Here is an 18,466-nt window from a genome sequence, read left to right on the forward strand (position 1 = left end):
CCCACATGGTGAGGTCTCCCCTGTGTGTGTGTGTGGTTATGGCACAGGAAGATGTGTGTTGATTCTAAGCATTAAACAGCATGTTTTCCACTTTGAAGACTGACCTTTAAAGACTCATGTTGTCTGAGGATGAAGCCCAAAACAGGAGGAAGAGGACAGAAAAGAAGTCAGAAATGGCTATTTCTCAGGTAAAGTCATATTCTCACTGGATTCTCAGTCTGTCCTTCCTGAGATGCCCTTTGGACTCGCTAATCCTGTCTGACTCCGAAGTATCCTGCCTGACACCTGTACATTCACAGTCACCCAGGGCCCTCCCTCAGCGTCTGTCCTCCCCACTCAGACTCCACCCCCGGGAACCCGGGACCTGGGTCTTGTGAATTGGCTCCCTGGGCAGCGTCCTGGGCAGGCTTCACCCCCGTGGGTTGGAGACGCGGAGTCAGTGCTGTTGGGCAGCAGGGAGGGTTTAGGGGCCCATCTGGGTGTGCTGTCTGCTCTCTGTAAACCAGAGAAAGAAGCCGCACAGGGAAGTCAGAGATTAATATGCACAATACCTGGTAAAACCTGGAAATAGATCAATAAGGGGAAATTTGTTTAAATATGTGTGTCACTGACGTTAAAAAATCTTAATGATTGGGGATGGAAAGGAAAGTTCAGAAAGAGACATCAGTGATAGAAAGTCTTTTATTCTGTTATCAATTTTAAACAGTGAAATCAAGCTAAACGTCTGGGAGGTGGAAATTTTTAAAATCTCTTTCATCACCTCCATTCTTCAGATTCCATCTTCGTTGTGTCAGTTGTGCCCTTTGACACACAGATGTTTTTACTTTTGATGCAGATAAGGCTAGCTTGGATTTTCAGTACTTTGTTGAACAGTATATTTTGACATAATTTTCTGTTTCTAGTTTGTTGAATGTTTGTATCTTCAAAAGTTATTGAATTTTGTCTGACTCCTTTTTCTGCATCAATTGAGATGATCATGTATGTTTTTTTTTTTTAATCTGTTAATGTGATCTATCAAATGAATTAATTTTTATATGTTGAGTCCTGCTTCCCTTATAGGAATAAAATACTCTTGGTTATGAAGTCAGATCTTTTTAATGTGCTGTTGAAGTTGATTTGCTAGTATTTGTTATGGATTTTGCATCAGTGTTCATCATGGGCATTGGTTTTTAGTTTTCCTTTCTAGTTGGGTCGTCTCTGGGTTTGGTTTCAGAATTATTCCAGGTCCATAGAGTGAGTTTACCAGTGTTTCCTCTTCAACTCTAACATTTTTAGCAGGATTATAGGTAATTCTTTTTTAAATGTTTGGTAGAATTCTGCATTGAATGTATTTGGTTTGGGGTTTTTATTTGAGGTTTTTGATTACTGCTTGAATCTCTCCAGTTATCTTTCTGTTCAAATTTTTTATTTCTTAATGATTAAGGTTTAGTAGGTTGTATGTGTCTAATAATTTACCTCTATGTTCGAGATTATGCAATTTATTAGCATTATTGTTTACACTACTCCCTTAATACTTTGCAACTGATGTCAAAGACATTTTTTAATGTCCTGTTTCACATATCTTTTTGTTATTTGTATCTTCTGTCTTTTTTCTTAGTCAAGGGTTTTTCCAGTTAATTTTTTTTAAAACACCAGTTCTTGGCGTGTTGACTTTCGTGTTTTTCTAATTTCTGTTTCATTTAGCTCTGGTAAAATCTTTCTTATTAACCTCTTTACTTCTGCTAAAATTGGATTTAGTTTTTTCTTCTCTTTGTACTTCCTTGAAATGTAAAAATAGTTTTCTGATTTGAAATCTTTTCCCTTTTTGTTGTAACCATTTTACTGTGTAGACTTCTCTTTCACTACAGCCTTCATTGCATGTTATAAATTTTGGTGTGTGGTATGTTGCATTTTTGTTTTCATCCCAATATCCTAAAATTTCCATGTGATTTCTTCTTTGTCCCATTGGTTGTGTAAGAATGAGTTTAAGTTCTGTAGTTTGCAGAATTTATCTTTTTTTCCTTCTACTGTTTATGTTTTCTTTTATTTCATTGTAATTGGGGAAGATACCTTTTATGGTCTCAGTCTCTTAAATTTGTTAAGGTTTCTTTTGTGGCCTAACATGCAGTCTGTCATGGAGAATGTTTCCCGTGTGCTTGAGAAGCATGTGTTTTTGCTGTTGTTGGGTTGAGTGGTCTGTGCACGTCTGTTATGTCCATTTGTCTATAGTGTTGTTCACGTGCTCATTTCCCTTATTGATCTTCTGTTTGGTTTCATCCAGGAGTAACACTGGGTCATTGAAGTCTCGTATACTATTACTGTGCTGATGTCTGTTCCTCTCTTCGCTTCTGTTGATGTTTGCTTCATTTGCGGGGAGCTGTAATGTTAGATGTACACGTGTTTATAATTGTTAAATCTTCTCGGTGAGTTGACCCATTTAACATTATGTAACACCGTTTGTATTTTGTGTCAGATTTTGTCTTTGTTTTGTCTGGTATAAGGTAGTCATCCTGCTCTCTTTAGGTTGGAATATCTTTTTTCATCCTTTCATTTTTAGCTTTTCCATCTCCTTAGATCTGTGAGTGTTAATAGTTTCAACTCTCTGAACTTTGTCTCACACTCTCTCTGTGTCTGTCACTCTCTGTTTCTCCTGCTGTTACTTCCTCTCGTGCTCCCCACTCAGGCACCCTGTGCAGTGGTGAAAAGCAGGACCCCTGGCCATTCCCCTTCACTACACTGTAATTTCAGAGGGCATGCATCTAGTGTTTCCTTTTTTTTTTCTTAATTGAACTGTAGTTGATTTGCAATGTTCTGTTAGTTTCTGGTGTACTGCATAGTGATACAGTTATACATATATGTATTCTTCTCCATTTAGGGTTATTTTGAGATATTGGATATAGTTCCCTGTGCTATTGTTTTTCTGTTTTATACATAGTAGTATGTATCTGTCAATCCGAAAGTCAAAATTTATCCTTTCCCCTCTTTCTCTTTGGTAACCATGAATTTGTTTCCTATGTCCGTGAGACTGTTTGTTTTGTAAATAAGTTGATTTATATCATTTTGTTAGATTCCACTTGTAAGGGATATCATACGGTATTTGTCCATCTCCATCTGGCTTACTTCATTTACTATGATAATGCCTTTGTCCATGCATGTTGCTGCCAGTGGCATTATTTCATTCTTTTTTGTGACTGAGTAGTATTCTACTGTGTATATACACCACAATTTCTTTATGCAGTCATCTTTCAAAGGACATTTAGGTTGCTTCCATGCCTTGGCTATTGTAAATAGTGCTGCTGTGAACACTGGGGAGCATGTATATTTTTGAATTAGAGTTTTCTACAGATAAAGCCCAGGAGTGGGATTGCTAGATCATATCATAACTGTACTTTCAGTTTTTAAAAAAATCTCCTTACTGTTTTCCATAGTGGCTGCACCAAATTACAATCCCACCAACAGTGTAGGAAGATTCCCTTTTCTCCACACCCTCTCCAACATTTATCGTTTGTGGACTTTTTACTGATGGCCATTCTGACTGGCATGAGGTGGTATCTGTTTCTAGTTTTGATCTGCATTTCTCTGATAATTAGTGATACTGAACATTTTTTCATGTGCCTATTGGCCATCTGTATGTCTTCACTGGAGAATTGCTTGTTTAGGTCTTCTGTGCACTTTTTGATTGGGTTGTTTGCTTTTTTGTTATTGAGTTGTATGAACTGTTTGTATATTATGGAAATTAAGCCCTTGTCAGTCGTATCATTTAAGTATATTTTCCCCCATAATTTGTCTTTTCATCTTGTTTATGATTTCCTTTGCTGTGCAAAAACTTGTAAGTTTCATTAGGTCCCATTTGTTTACATTTGCATTTATTTCTATTGCCTTGGTATACCGACCCAGGAAAACATTGGTACCATTTATGTCAGAGAATGTTTTACGTATGTTTTCTTCTAGGACACTTAAGATGTCTTGTCTTTTGTTTCAGTCTGTAAGTCATTTTGAGTTTATTTCTGTGTATGGTGTGAGGGAGTGTTCTGACTTCACTGATTTACATGTGGCTGTTCAGCCTTCCCAACACCACTTGCTGAGGAGGCTGTCTTCTCTCCATTGTGTGTTCTTGCCTCCTTTCTTGAAGATCAATTGACCTTAAGTAATGTGGGTTTATTTCTAGGCTCTGTATTCTGTTCCATCAATCCATATGTCTGTTTTTGTGCCAATAACACTTTGTTTTGATTACTGTAGCTCCGTGGTATTATCTGAAGTCTGGGAGTGTTATGTCTCCAGCTTTGTTCTTTTTCTTTAGTATTGTCTTGACAATTCTGAGTCTTTTGTGATTCCATATGAATTTTAAGGTTATTTGTTCTTGTTCTGTGAAAAGTGTCCTGAGTAATTTGATAGGTATCACATTAAATCTGTAGATTGCTTTGGGTAGTGTGGCCATTTTAACAATTTTAATTCGTCCAATCCAAGAGCATGTGATATCTTTCCATTTCTTTAAATCATCTTTAATTTTCTTTTTCGGTCTTTTATAGGCCTCAGCATATAAATCTTTCACCTCCTTGGTCAGGTTTATTTCTAAGGTTTTTTTTTTTTTTTTTTGATGCGATTTTAAAAGGCTTTTTTTTTTAGCTTTTCTAATATTTCATTGTTAGCATGAAGATATGCAACAGAGTTCTGTATGTTAATCATGTATTCTGCTACCTTGCTGAATTTGTGTATCAGCTCTAGTAATTTTTGTGTAGAATTTTTAGGGTTTTCTATATATAATATTATGTTATCTGCATATAGTGACAATTTTACCTCTTCCCTTCCTATTTGGATCGTTAATTCTTTTTATCTGATTACTATGGCTAGGACTGCAAATACTATGTTGAATAGAAATGGTGAGCATGGGTGTCCTTGTCTTATTTCAGATTTTAGCAGGAAGCTTTCAGCTTTTTACTGTTGAGTTTTATGTTGGCTGTGGGTTTGTCAATTTCTATTATGTTGAGATATGTTCCCTCTGTAGCCACTTTGGTGAGTGTTTTATCATGAAGGATGTTAAATATTATAGAATGTTTTTTCTGTGTCCCTTGAGATAATCATATAGTTTTTATTTTTTCTATTGTTGTGATGTATTACATTGATTGAATTGCATATGTTGAACCATCCTTGTGAGCCTGAGATGAATCTGATTTAATTGTAATTTGTTGTCTTTTTTATGTGTTGTTATATTTGGTTTGCTAATATTTTGTTGAGAATTTTTGCCTTTGTATTCATCAAAGATATTGGCCTGTAATTTTCTTTTTTAGTAGTGTCTTTGTCTGGCTTTGGTTTCAGACTAATGGTTGCTTCATAGAATGAGTTTGGGAGTGTTCCCTCTTTTTGATGCTTTTGGAAGAGTTTGAGAAGGACTGGTATAAGTTCTTTGTATGTTTGGTAGAATTCCCCAGTAAAGCCATCTGACCCTGGACTTCTGTTTGTGTGGATTTTGTTTTTTTTATTATTACAGATTCTATTGCACTTCTAGTGACCAGTATTTTCAAATTACGTTATTTCTTCTTGATTCAGTTTTGGTGGACTGTATGTTTCTAGAAACTTGTTCATTTCTTCTAGGTTGTCCCAAATTTGTTGGCATATAATTGTTCGTAATAGTCTCTTAAGATTGTTTGGTTTTACTGTGGTATTGGTTGCCATTTCTCTTATTTCTTATTTTTTTGGAGGTGGCAGGGCAGGGGTGGGGTCCTCTCTCTTTTCTTCTTGGTGATCCTGGCAGAGGTTTGTCGATTTTGTTTAAAAGTAAGGAAGACTTCAGGAACTTGCATGTCTTGCTTGCCCAGGGGCCACGCTAATCTTCTCTGTTTTGTCCCAGTTGTAGTATCCGTGCTGCAGAAGTTAGCACTTAAATGTTTCCTTCTGATAGTTACTTTTGGTGAAGTGTTCTTGCTTAATGATTATATTTTTTATCATGATTTTTAATTCTTCTAGAAATGTTGAACTTTACTATTATGATAATTTTGTTCTCAATCCATGAAAATAACGTGTAATACGAATAACTTTTGTAATTTTGTATCAATGTTTCATTAGGGGAAAACTGAATAAATGATGATTAAAAAAATTGTCCACAAATATATCAAGAGAAAACTTCTCTCATTTCAGTTAATTTTGTGTAGACAGGTGTGTTCATGAGTTTATGGATGTGGAAGTCTATGGTTTTGATAAAAAAGTCATGATTTCAAAACTGTACCTTATATCTTTTTTCCTTTTAAATTTTATCTTCAATATATTCCATGGCCTGAAATTTTTTCTGCACTATCTTAAAAAATTTTTTTTAATCTTTTTTTATTACTTTTTTCTGCACTATCGTATTAACGGCTTAAATAGTAGTAAGATTACGAACATTTTATGTGTATGTGCCTGTGTGTGTGCGCCCATATGTCTAATGGACTTTCATGCTGTTTTATGTCATTCACTTTGGATTTCTTTCAGGTTTTCTCAGGAAACCCTCTGTCAGTGTACTTTCAATGCTCTCTCTGTTGCTTCACTGTTTTATTCCTAACCTTCAGTTTCAAAGCCCAACCCTCTGAGTTCAGGTGCTTGCTGTGACATTTCTTAGCTTTTTGAGTTGAGTTTCTCAGTGTCTCTGACACAGTTTTGTCCTCTGTCAGATGAGAGCAGATTTTTCTCTAATGAGCTATTATGTTGATAACAAATTCATGCCTGTAAAACACTTTGAGGAATCTTTAGCTTATAGGAAGTATTCCAACACTTTTAATCATTATTGTTATCATCATCATAATTGAGATTTTGACATTTTTGTAAAGCTGATGTGGACTTTGTCATCTCTGAAGACACTACTCATTCTGTAGCTCATCTAGATATTGACTGTCACTCAGTGTGTAGGACAGAATATGTAACACTTCCTGCACATAACAGCCTGTTCCTGAGTTTTATTTACATGTGTTTCATGGGTTCTCCACAAAGATGAAAAATCCCTACTAATTGGATGATATACTTATCAAAAGGAGAATGATTTAAATAACCTATAGTAAAAAAATATAAAAAAAGAATATATATGTATTTGTATGACTGAAATATTATGCGGTACACTAGAAATTGACACATTGTAAACGGAAAATACTTCAATAAAAAAATTTTAAAATAATAAAACAAAAAAAAGCATTAGAGTTTAAGGAACACACAGTTTGCTTCAGATACCCTTCCATGGATCTGTCAGAACACATACTTCAACCAAATCAATCCTGACCCCTCTCTCCTCTTCCTCAGTTTTCATCAAGATGAGAACTCTTCTCATGGCCCCTGGGTGAAATGTGTTTTCATTTCAGGAAGGGTTGACATTCAAGGATGTGGCCATCGAGTTCTCCCAGGAGGAGTGGGAGTGCCTGGTCCCTGCTCAGAGGGCCTTGTACAGGGACGTGATGCTGGAGACCTGCAGGAACCTGCTGTCCCTGGGTGAGAACTGCCCTCTAGAATTCAGGATCTGTCCTTGAGTGTCCTTGCATTTTCCCCTCTATGCCTCTTGGGAGCCTGTGTTTTGCTTAATTGATCCGAAAGCCCTGTTGCCTCAGACATGATGTGGTGTCATGAATTTCAACTGACCCTTTCTTCAGATGGTCAGCCCATTTCATGTTGCATCAGGGATTGTTCTAGAGGTTGATTATGTATAAAGCTCAATGGCAAACTCTTAAAAAATACCCAATTTCGTATTTCTGCCTTTTGACTGTTGACTCTCTGTTTTTTGGAAGAGAGCTAGATATCCGCATATCACTCCCTCCTCATTTAGAAGGAGGCAAGCGGTGGATTAATGTGTGAAATACTTTTCCAGACCCACCCCGAATATCCTCCCTTCTGAGCTGAGCAGAGAGATAGGATTCTGGAAAAGACACAGTACTTTGGATTTCTTCCTTCTGATAGGCAACAATTTCTATTTCTGATTTGAATATTACCTCTATTTTGGAGCAAGAGAAACAGCCCTGGACTGTGGGGTATGATGTGAAAATAGAAAACCCAGTGGGTGGGACTGTATCAGGTGGGAATGTATGAAAAGTGTGCACATAGGTCAGATCTCAGAAGAGCAGAGAGGAAGCCACAGCATTAATAGTGTTTGGGATCCTTCTTATAGTGGAGAGTTCATTAAGAAAACAAATTTATTTATCAAAAACTCTGACAGGAAATTTTTCTTCTCTTCAACTTCTCACTCTGTCCTGCAACTTGTAAAATGTGTTCTTTCACCCTCCAGTGGTGCTGCAGCTCCTCCAGAGACAAAGGCAAAGTCTGTATCATGATCTACACTGCCATCTGTTTCCTGTGGAATTGTTACTTGACTTTGAGAAGCATGATGGGGACTGTTTTAAAGGGGCCTCTTGTCCCCTCACCTCCTTCAGGGTGTGATTCCACTGGTTGCTTGGTTCTCAGTCCATACAGATCAGAGCTGATGCCTCCAGACTCCAAGCTCTGAACATTTTTTTGTTCCGTCCCCATTTGATGTTTTTAGAAGACCTAATCAGAAAATGGGGAAACACTGGCTGCTCTTTGATTCCATCTGGCACCTCAGAACCTGCGTGGAGCTGCCTCAGATCCTGTCTGCTTGTTTGCATCCCTCAGCCCTTTCTTCTCTTTGCTTCTGCCATGCACTTCAGGGCTGTTTGTAACAACCAGGTGGATTGGAACTTCTGTCATTGTTGCTTAGGATGAGTAGAAGGACAGTGGACGCAGAGATGCTCTTGACCCCAAATCCTACAAGGGCAGCATATGTGCGTCTTTCAGGCTCCCAGTTTGGCATCTGTGTGTAGAGCACATGGTCCCTTCTCAAGGTCCTATAATATCTGACCCACACATGTTGTATTTTTTCCACTCTTGTACTGCTCTAGCTGTACTGCTCTAGCTAGGCTCAAATGTAGACTCTTCCAGATTTTATATTCTCCTTAGTTGTATAGTTTTGCCTCTTAAAACTTGCTTTTGAAGTAGGTAGTCCTAGGGTTTGATGGTTTTTTCAGTTTCTTTGCTGTGATAATCCACCTCTAGTCAACCACTATGGTGGACTCTCTATGGGGTGGGTTTACTGGGTAACAGATAATTTTTGGTGGAGGAGAGTTTCCCTCACATGCTGTAATAATTTCCTGCTTCGTACAGCGCCACCACTTGAAGCTACTTAGCAGAGTGGTCAACATGTTGTATACGAGACAGAGAGTATTTCAAGACCTTGACCTATAAGTCTTTCCAGTTTTTTTTTTTCCTAGTTTTGAGGGATGTCAAAAAATCGTGTCTCCAGGGCACTGTGACACTGTTGTTCACATATAGCAATGACCATCCCCTTTGAGCCTCGGTCAGTAGTATGCTAGTTTCTCCTGGGGACAGTTGTGTCCAAGCTCACATCCTCACATCTGTGGGGCTGTTGACTCGATGCCCCGTGTGCCATCACCTGTGTGTGAGTTCTGCCTGCACGTGTGATTTTGAAGCATCTGAATGCGAGATTACGTAGTGGAGTGATACCTTCAGTGATGACCCATCAGTTGTTTTATTTAAGACACTGTTACTTTCATTTTGTATGTTTCTCTGCATCAGAAGTGATTTTGATTTTGATTTATTTTATCATCACGTTTCTGTTTTGATGTCACTCTTAGGGTTTTTGTTTTGTATTTGTGATGTGGGGGATGGTTGCTTGGGGAAGGGCCCCCCCATGGTGGAGCTGGTGACCAGTGCCTGTGAGAGTTCTTTGTATATTCTTTGTGTTTGTCTGTTATCAGACATGTGATTTGCAGATCTTTTCTCCTGTACCATAGGTTGTCTTTTCACTACTGAGTGTGCTTAGTGCACAATAACTTCTAATTCTGATGTAGTATAATTTATCTGTCTTTACTTTGTGGGCCTGTGTTTTTGGTATTGTATTTGAAACATCTTTGGTGTATCTAATGTCAAGAATCTTTTCCTGTATGTTTACTTCTAGGAGTTTTATACAGTAAGGACTTACGTTTAGGTCTTTATTGATCTTGAGTTAATTTTTGTCGGTAGTGTAAGAGAATGGTCCAACTAAATTCTTCTGATACTCAGTTTTCTTAGCACGTTTTGATCATTGGAGAGCCCTTCCCGCACTGAGTGGTCCTGATGCCCCTGTGGAACATCACTTGACCTTGTATGCAAGACTTTTTCTGGTCTGTCTGTTCTGTGCCAGTGGTCTCTCTGTGTCTATGCCAGTACCGCACTGCTTTGATTAGTGTAGCTTTGGAGTGAGTTTTGAAATGAAGTGTGAGACCCCTGAATGTGTTCTTTTCAAGCTTGTTTTTGCTGTTCATTCTCTCTTGAGATTCCATAGGAAATTGTACGATCGATCTACCTGTTTTTTCATGGGAATGGCACTGGGATTGCTCTCGGGGTCGGGTGTGTCTGTTGGTAACTTTGGCTGGCATTGACGTCTTGTCGATACTGGCTTCCAGTCCAGGAACATGGGATACTTTTTCAATTATTTGTATCTTTTCTAATATTTTCCAGCAGTCTTTTATTAGTTTGTAGTATATAAATTGTTTACTTCTTATAACATCATGTCTAATATTTTATTTATTTTTGTTTCCTTGTAAATGGGATAGTTGTCTCTGTTTCTTTTTTGAGTGTTCATTTTTGGTGTTAAGAAACCCTTTTGATTTTTGTATGTTGAATTGATACCTGGTAATTTTTTGGAACGCTGTCATTATTTCTAGCAAGTCTTTTGCAGACTCTTCGGGGTTTTCCACATACCCGATTGTGGCCGTTGGGAAGAGAGAGAATTTTGCTCCCTTTTGCTGCCGTGGTACCAGTTGTCTCCTTCTCTGCCCGTGTGTCTTTGTTGGTGCTTCCAGTAATAGATTTTTGGAAGTAGTGAGAGCAGGTATCCTTGTCTTGTTTGTGGTCTTAGAGGAAGAGCTTTCATTCTTTCACCACTGAGTGTGATGAGAGCTCTGAGGAGCTGCTCCATTGAAGCCTTGTTTTCAGTGCAGTGTTAACACCTTTTCCTAACAGAGACTTTACTTTAAAATATGATATCGAACGAAGTTCATGTGCCTGACGCACCGTGAAGCCAGACAAACCGAGCAGAGGAAGGTTTATTAGTTGAGGAGGCAACCTGGATGATGGAGACCCAGCCTTGTTTCAGATCCGTCTTCCTGGCTGGACAGGGTGTCAGATTTTTAAAGGAGATGGGAGGGGGAGTGTCTGTGATCCCAGCTTTGCTGCAAGATCTCAGCCGCAGCCTTTCTGGCACCATGTTGGGACTTTTTTTCGTGGTTACTCTGTCTGATCCTGCAAAACTGGCGCCTAAATCCTGGTCTTGGGATCCTTCAGCTTCCTTCCGGGAGAGGGCAGAAGAGCAGTTATGATTTACTCAGAGCCCACGTGTCAGGTTATGAATTCCAGTTCTCTGTTGACCCCTCCAGGTGTCATCAACTTTTGAGTCCTCTTGGGGTAGCTGGTTGTAGCCACAGTTTGGGGTCATAAATCAAGTTAATGGTTTAAGCTACAGTCGTGGAAAAGAGTATGTTGGGCTTGCTTTTCCTTTGTTTCTGCCTTTCCTCACCCCTTCACAGTAACTGCTTGAATCTGCTCTTTGGATTTCAGGGAAGGTCTAGGAGACAAAAGCCTTTTCTCCAAATAGGAAACGGGACTAGGAAAGGCTTTTGTCCCCGGCAGGGCCTCACAGCATCCCGTTTGGTTTCAGTCCTCCCTTTTTGTTGATATTCCTCAATTTTGGGGGGAACGGGTGTGGAACGGGTGTGGAACAAGATGTATGTATACAGAATATACGCACCCATCTCCTTTTGTTGTCCTTTTCCTGGTTTTTCCTTCCGGTTTCTGCTGAAAACATTCTTGCACAATCTCTTGGAATATTATATATGTTTTTCTTTTTTTATGTATTTTTTTTTTTACTATAAACATGACAGTGGAACATATGGCATATTCAGTTTGATACATTGCACAGCAAATAGTGTGATAGACGTAATTCTGCTTTTTCCTTACAATGCCACGCTCTAACGTTTTAAATCTCTTTCGTTTCTGTCCATTCCCATACTGTAATTCTCATGGTTAAAAATGGGACAGTGGTACCCTACTTGCTAAATCAATTCGTCTTTTCTCTCGAGGTCAGTATGTTAGGTGCAGGTGTGAATGATTCAGTTACAGTCACACAGACGCGCAGTCCCAGGCTGTGCTCCCACGTGTGCGTGTGCCCCGTGCTCCACTCGGACCCTCTCTCCGTCCTGACCTTTCCTCACATGGCACCTGGGTCTGGATGGAAACACGGTTATCTGTTAGCACATGTGAGTTGTTGTCCTGAACTTCCCAGTTTCCAAAGCCCTCCCTCACCCATCCCTCCACCTTCCACATGACTCACGCTGTAAAATGACCCCTCTTCTTCCATTGAACACCTTCCCCAGGACACAACCGAAATCACCATGTGCAGCCGTGATGACTCAGAGACCATTTCAGGGAGGGATGGCTGAATAACTGTATTACTTACACAGCTCACCTCTTCTTGCATCTCCCTGGACATTTTATTTCTAAACTCTTGGTATTTGTTGTAATATTTGTAATCTGTCCTGCCTGGGTGGGCAGTCTTGCTTAAGAATATGCTGTCTCCGTGTCTAGGTCCAAGGTCACATCCTGGTTCTCTCACCACTTTCTGTCTTTTGGGGTCATGGAGCCAAACCTCTGAGTCTGCTGCCCTGATATGACAAATCGTGTTAATTTACCTCAAGCCTTTTAAAACAAACTAGTGCTGTCAGATGGCTTAGAATATTGCCTGTTCTGTAGTAAATACTCAAAAGTTACTTTTGTATAAAAAGCTATATAAATATTTTGTCATGGTTTTTATAACATCCATTTGAATTATTAATTTGTTCTCAACGACATTGTGTCTGACCCTAGTTAATAAATTTACCAAGTCCTCGTTTATTGCATGTGTTTTGGAGCCAGTGAAGTAGATGATTTTAGGCACTGCATAGGTACGAATTGTACTTAATGGCTGTTAGATAACTGGAGAATCTTACTATTTGTTGGTTGTGATTTACAGATGATGGACTTTCAGCATGTCTTATGCAATACAGCTGACACACTACCTGTTAATGTAAAATAAATGCCTTTTTATGTATTTGTAGTTTTGAAGCAGGTATTTAGAAAAATAGTTTGTTTTCTTAAAGGCAGTTTTATCAAATTCTTCATCTTTCTCTGTGCTGTGTTTCTTTCACAATTCTAAGCAGCCACTTAGATTAGTCATTGGTTACGTTGGTTTCGGATTATTTAGCGTTACAATATGTTGTGCGCTCAGCAGCATTTGTTTCTGTACAGTAAGTGTGCAGGATTATCTGTGCTATGGTTCTTCCTCAGTCATGAGACGGCAGTACATTTACTGTTAATTGGTATGTGCTTTGGGGTCATTCATAGTGGAAAAGTTCCCTTTCTTTGAGAGCTGACATAAGTTTGTCCAGTGTGAATATTTTTGTGCGAGGGTGTTTGATACTAGCCTACCCTAAAAGCAATTTGAATTGCACATTACCTTTCTTTAGTAAATAATTTGATCCCTTTATGGGGAGGTGGGTATAGCTCAGTGGTAGAGCGCATGCTTAGCATGCATGAGGGAGGTCCTGGGTTTAATCCTTAGTACCCACGTTAAAAATAAATAGATAAATAAATCAGTAAATCTAATTTCCACCCCCACCCCCATCGCCCCCAAAAGAACACCAACAAAAACTTTATCCCTTTAGTGTTTCTGATAGTTTAAGATCGTGGTTGGGCTGCTGCATAACTCTCTTTGGTGTAAGTATTGCTGTTGGTGTAATGTCATACATTCAAAAGGAGACATTTACTTATGAATTGTAGTGAACAGGATACCTATGTTCCTTTGTATCTTGTAGATCTCTCTCCTATGCATGTGATTAAGCACTTACAACCGAAAGCAAACAATGATACAGGGGAAGTACTCCAAACAGTGATGTTGGGAAGTCCTGAAAGTCATAAGATCAAGCACTTCCACCTCAGGGAAATCCAGGAAAACATGTATGACCTTGAGTGTTGGTGGAGAGATGACGTAAGATGTCACAAAGGAATGGGTGTAGCCCATATGGAAGATCTCACAGGCGGAAGAGGTCGACCTGACAGAAGGGATACGGGAATCAAGCCCATTGGAAATAGGCTTGGATTAAACGTTCAGGATGAGCTGCACATACTTCTTACTGAAGGGCTAATTTCTGAATGTGATGAAGCTGAGAAGTCTGTCAGCAGTAGTTTCTCGTTTTCACCATTTCAAAGACTTCCTCCTAGTGTCCAAACTGATGTGTCTAATATACATGGGAGTGATTTTATGCATCCTTCTGTGATGACACAACACCAGAAAGCACACAGGGAAAGACCTCACAGACATGACGAGTGTGGGAAAAGCTTTCTCAGGGTCTCACACCTCACCAGACATCAGATCACCCATACTGGAGAGAAATTATATCAGTGTGATGTATGTGACAAATTCTTAAGTTGAAATTCACAGCTTGTACGTCATCAGAAAATTCACGGTGGGAAGAAAGGTTATAAATGTAATGAGTATGGCAAAGCCTTTAGTGATGACTCCATCCTCGCCAGACGTCAGATCATCCACCCAGGAGCGAAATTACATAAATGTGATGTGTGTGCCAAAGTCTTTAGTTGAAATTCATACCTTGCAAATCATTGGAGAGTTCATACTGGAGAGAAAGCTTTCCAATGTAACGAGTGTGGCAAAACCTTAATCGCTGCTCAAACCTTTCTAGACATCAGACAGTTCATACAGGAAAGATATTATATAAATGTGATGTGTGTGCCAGTGTCTTTAGTTGAAAGTCAAACCTTGCAGATCATTGAGAATTCATACTGGAGAGAAACGTTATAAATGTAACGAGTGTGGCAAGCTGTTTAATTACAGTTCACCCCTTACAACCCATCGGAGAATTCACACTGGAGAGAAACCTTACAGATGTAACGAGTGCGGCAAGGCGTTTAGCGAAAAGGCTACTCTTGCAAAGCATCAAAGAGTTCATACTGGAGAGAAACCTTACAAATGTAATAACTGTGGAAAAGTCTTTGGTCAAAAATCACATCTTCGACTCCACTGGAGAATTCATACCGGAGAGAAACCTTTCCAATGCAATGAGTGTGGCAAGGTCTTCAGTCGAAATTCACACCTCACAAGTCATCAGAGAGTGCATGTGGTAGAGAAACCTTTCAAATGTTTCAAGTGCGGAAAAGCCTTTGCTCAGGTCTCAGCCCTCACTAAACATCAGAAAATCCATACGTGAGGGGAAACTGGGCAAGTGTGACCATGTGGGAAGGTCTTGACAATTCAAACTTCAAAAGAAACCCTACAGATACTGAGTGTGGCAAAGCTCTTGCGCGTTCAGCCTCACTTACCATCAGATATTTCATACTGGAGAGGACCCTTACAAAGGTAATGACTGTCTCAAAGTGTTGAGTCAAAATTCATACCTTATGATCCACCAAAGAATTCATCCTGGAGAGAAACCTTAGAGATCTAACGAGTGTGTCCCATCCTTCAGTGCGCTTTCAAGCCTAATTTACCATCAAGTATCCTTACTGGCGAGAGCTCTTAACAGTGGGGTAGTGGTTTTAGCAGGCGTTCACATCTCAGGCTTCGTGAGAAATTCATACTGGCTGGAAGCCAGAGAAGTGTATTCAGTGTGGTCAGACCTGAACCAGCACTTTACTGCCTCCCCTTTTAGTATAAGAGAAGCCTGCATTCCAACTCAGGGAAGATGAGTCTAGCCCCCCAGCTTGTCTGCTGGCTTTCCAGATAAAGTCCCCATTCTTGCCCCAACAACTAGTCCGTCAATTGACTGGCCTGTCGTGCGGCAAGCATTAAGAGCTTGGGGTTGGTAACGTGTTGATCTTACGCCCTCGTTCCAGGCTTTTCAAGATGGTCTCTGGGAAAGCCCAGCAGGATGAAGGGGCTGATTTCTTTAGATGTGGTTCATTCACATCCATGCTCCCTGGAAAGACGAGGACCCTGAATTATCCAATTCAACAGTGTGTGAATTACCCTCAAGGAGGGGCAGAGAATAATGTAAAACTGTGACTTGCCTCATCCTGCTCACTAAGTTCAGGGTGCTTGTCTCTGGAGAGGTCACTGTGGGTTATGGACAGAGAGCTCCACCAGCTGCCCATAAACAGAGCACAAGGGACCGGGCTTTTCATGGGGGGACAGTGACCAGTTCCTAGGGACTGACTCTCCACTAGAAATAGTGCAGGGGGAAGGTTGGTCATTTTCTCCATCGGATGGCACTGGCTGTTGATCCTGAAAGAAAAACTAGTCCTCCTGGAAACTGGAGAGAGAGCTGCTGTCTTGAGAGACAAGTTTAACCGGAAGAACCAGAGTGGCATGTGTACGGATAGGATTCACATTTAACTGCTGCTGTCGCCTTTTGCTGCTGTTGTATTAGAATGTATCACAGGTCTTCTGTTTTAATAAATAAAATTTAATCATTTTTGTCATAACGCTGGATGAATCATATTTCTTCCACCAACACCGTTTTACTCTGCCTTGGTCCTTTATAACAGAAGCTAACAGTGCACTATTAGGCAATCAGGGTTGAATGAATCTCCATTTCTTTCTATGATACAATAATTTCTTCTTAGATGCAAACAGCATACAGTTTGGGAATGACATGCTCATCGTTTGTGCTTGAGTTATTCTCCCCACATTCTGTTGCAGGATATTTCTGTTGCAGGATATTTCCTAACAGTGTACTTCAGACTCTGACTTCCGTGAAGGCACAGAAATTGAACCGAGTAAATTAAAAAACTAACTGGCTTTATGGAACGGTTCATGACTCAGGCAGCGTGCCATGTAGCAAAGAAAGGCGCTTCCAGGAGCCGTGCCAAGTGGAAAGGTTTTCAAGGCAGAAACTGGGCAGGATAAGAAAGCTGTTAGTAAAAGGAAGGGTTGTTTCAGGCAAAGTTGCCTTTTTCAGTAAATGGAGGACGGAAGTCTTACCCTGTAGGTTAACTCACTGGTGTTAGGAAAGTCCAGGGTGACTGGTTTAAGGTCGCGTTCCTGGGAGGGGAGAAACCGCAGTGAAATCTTGGCTTGTTCTCCTGGGGGCGAGCAGTGCCAGCTTGGGGCTTTTTTTTTTTTTTTTTTTTTTTTAACACTCTCTAAAACTTGCTCCCTATTTCTGAATAGACACTATATGAATATATTTCTTCATGTCCCTTTTTTGTGTTGAAATAGAACCCATGGCATGCACCTTGATTAACATGAGGGAAAATAGTACCTTTGTGCAAAATTTTGGAAAATGTTTAAATCATGAAATCTCTCTTGTGCTTGAAGTGCTTAGTGCAATAATTTGAAAAGATCAGCATCATGAGTTTTGTCCTGAACAACATACAGTGGGGACATTTTTGTTGATGGATAAACTATATACATTTCGTTTCTCCCAAAACATGTTGCTCGTGTGCATTTGTGACCATTCCCTGGATTAGGATGAAACCTCACCCAGAGTTTGGTATGATCATGAGTGCTGATACAAACATTGAGGGGTCATGAGGATATTTCTTCAATAATTCAGCGTTCTCAGGGGACAGTGGAGACTGATGGTGTTCAAAAAATGGTTTGAGAGACCAGGGGATGGTGACTGGCTTGGTGTGTTAAGGCGATTAGTGGGTGGGGTTGAAGGGAGGTTACCTGCTTTTGGTTTGAACCTCCAGTTGGTTCCAAAGGAAGGAGTCATCAGGCTCTTTTTAGCAGCTTGCCCAGATGGGTTGCATAGGAGATTGTGGTAAGGCTTCATCAGTGTGACCAGTGAAACATCACAAAATGCGGACTGTTTAATTAAACACTAAATGTTTCCCCTTCAAACCTGATTTCTTGGTTAGGACACACCACACTTTTCTTCACAGTAGTAATTTACTACATTTCCTTTCCGTCAGCACAGTATGTTCCATTGTTCAATATAGTTGTTAAGCGTGTCTGTAAAATACCGTTTAGATACATTGCCTAAGATATTTAAACTATTTTAATAAAAATGTTTGCAAGTGTTCGTTAGTATAAATAAGCACTTGTACTACAACAACAGTTTTCCAGAAGATTTTAAAATTTCCCTTTTAAATTATGATGTTAAGGATATGTTATATGGTTTATTTTGTAATGCAATAAAGTATTCTTTAATACAGTTTTTCCTTAGCATTGTATTTTTCTTCCACACGTATGTCCCTTGTTTGACACCAAGGGACAGATGAATCGGTGTGTTATTTTCAGGCTCTTGCAACATGAAAATGCACATAACACAATTACATGTACAAAGTAGGTGCACGAGAAGCAGGAGGAGAGAGCGCTCCTCTAGGGGTCAGTTCAGTGAAAGAACTGGAAAGGGCACAGTGGAGACCTGACCTGTTTTGTGGGAGTTGGCTGTGTTCAGGTGCTTGAAAATCAAGTGTGTGGAGCCACACGTGCACACAGTGAGGGGAATGAAAATATAACGATGAC

General features: G+C 39.8%; 1 long non-coding RNA gene and 2 other non-coding genes across 4 annotated transcripts in view; 2 read left to right on the plus strand and 1 right to left on the minus strand.

The window, feature by feature from the left end:
- Nucleotides 1–13,991, plus strand: part of LOC105067177 (uncharacterized) — a 16,529-nt gene extending 2,538 nt beyond the window's left edge. Inside the window, exons 2-3 of one of the 2 annotated variants that reach the window (XR_012509352.1) lie at nt 99–188; nt 13,854–13,991. This is a non-coding gene — a transcript (uncharacterized LOC105067177). Of the gene's footprint in view, nt 1–98; nt 189–7,301; nt 7,429–13,853 lie in introns of those variants that run through there. The other variant, XR_012509353.1, reaches the window with a different exon arrangement.
- Nucleotides 5,751–5,857, minus strand: LOC123616225 (U6 spliceosomal RNA). The gene has a single exon (XR_006724125.1). It is a non-coding gene; the product is annotated as a U6 spliceosomal RNA (small nuclear RNA).
- Nucleotides 13,992–15,276: 1,285 nt separating the features above from the next.
- On the plus strand, nt 15,277–18,155 carry LOC123616224 (uncharacterized). Its single transcript, XR_006724124.2, has 2 exons — nt 15,277–15,549; nt 16,293–18,155. It is a non-coding gene; the product is annotated as an uncharacterized LOC123616224 (long non-coding RNA).
- The last annotated feature ends 311 nt before the right edge of the window (nt 18,156–18,466 follow it).

This window comes from Camelus bactrianus, chromosome 9 (assembly GCF_048773025.1).
Source record: "Camelus bactrianus isolate YW-2024 breed Bactrian camel chromosome 9, ASM4877302v1, whole genome shotgun sequence".
Taxonomy (NCBI): Eukaryota; Metazoa; Chordata; class Mammalia; order Artiodactyla; family Camelidae; genus Camelus; species Camelus bactrianus.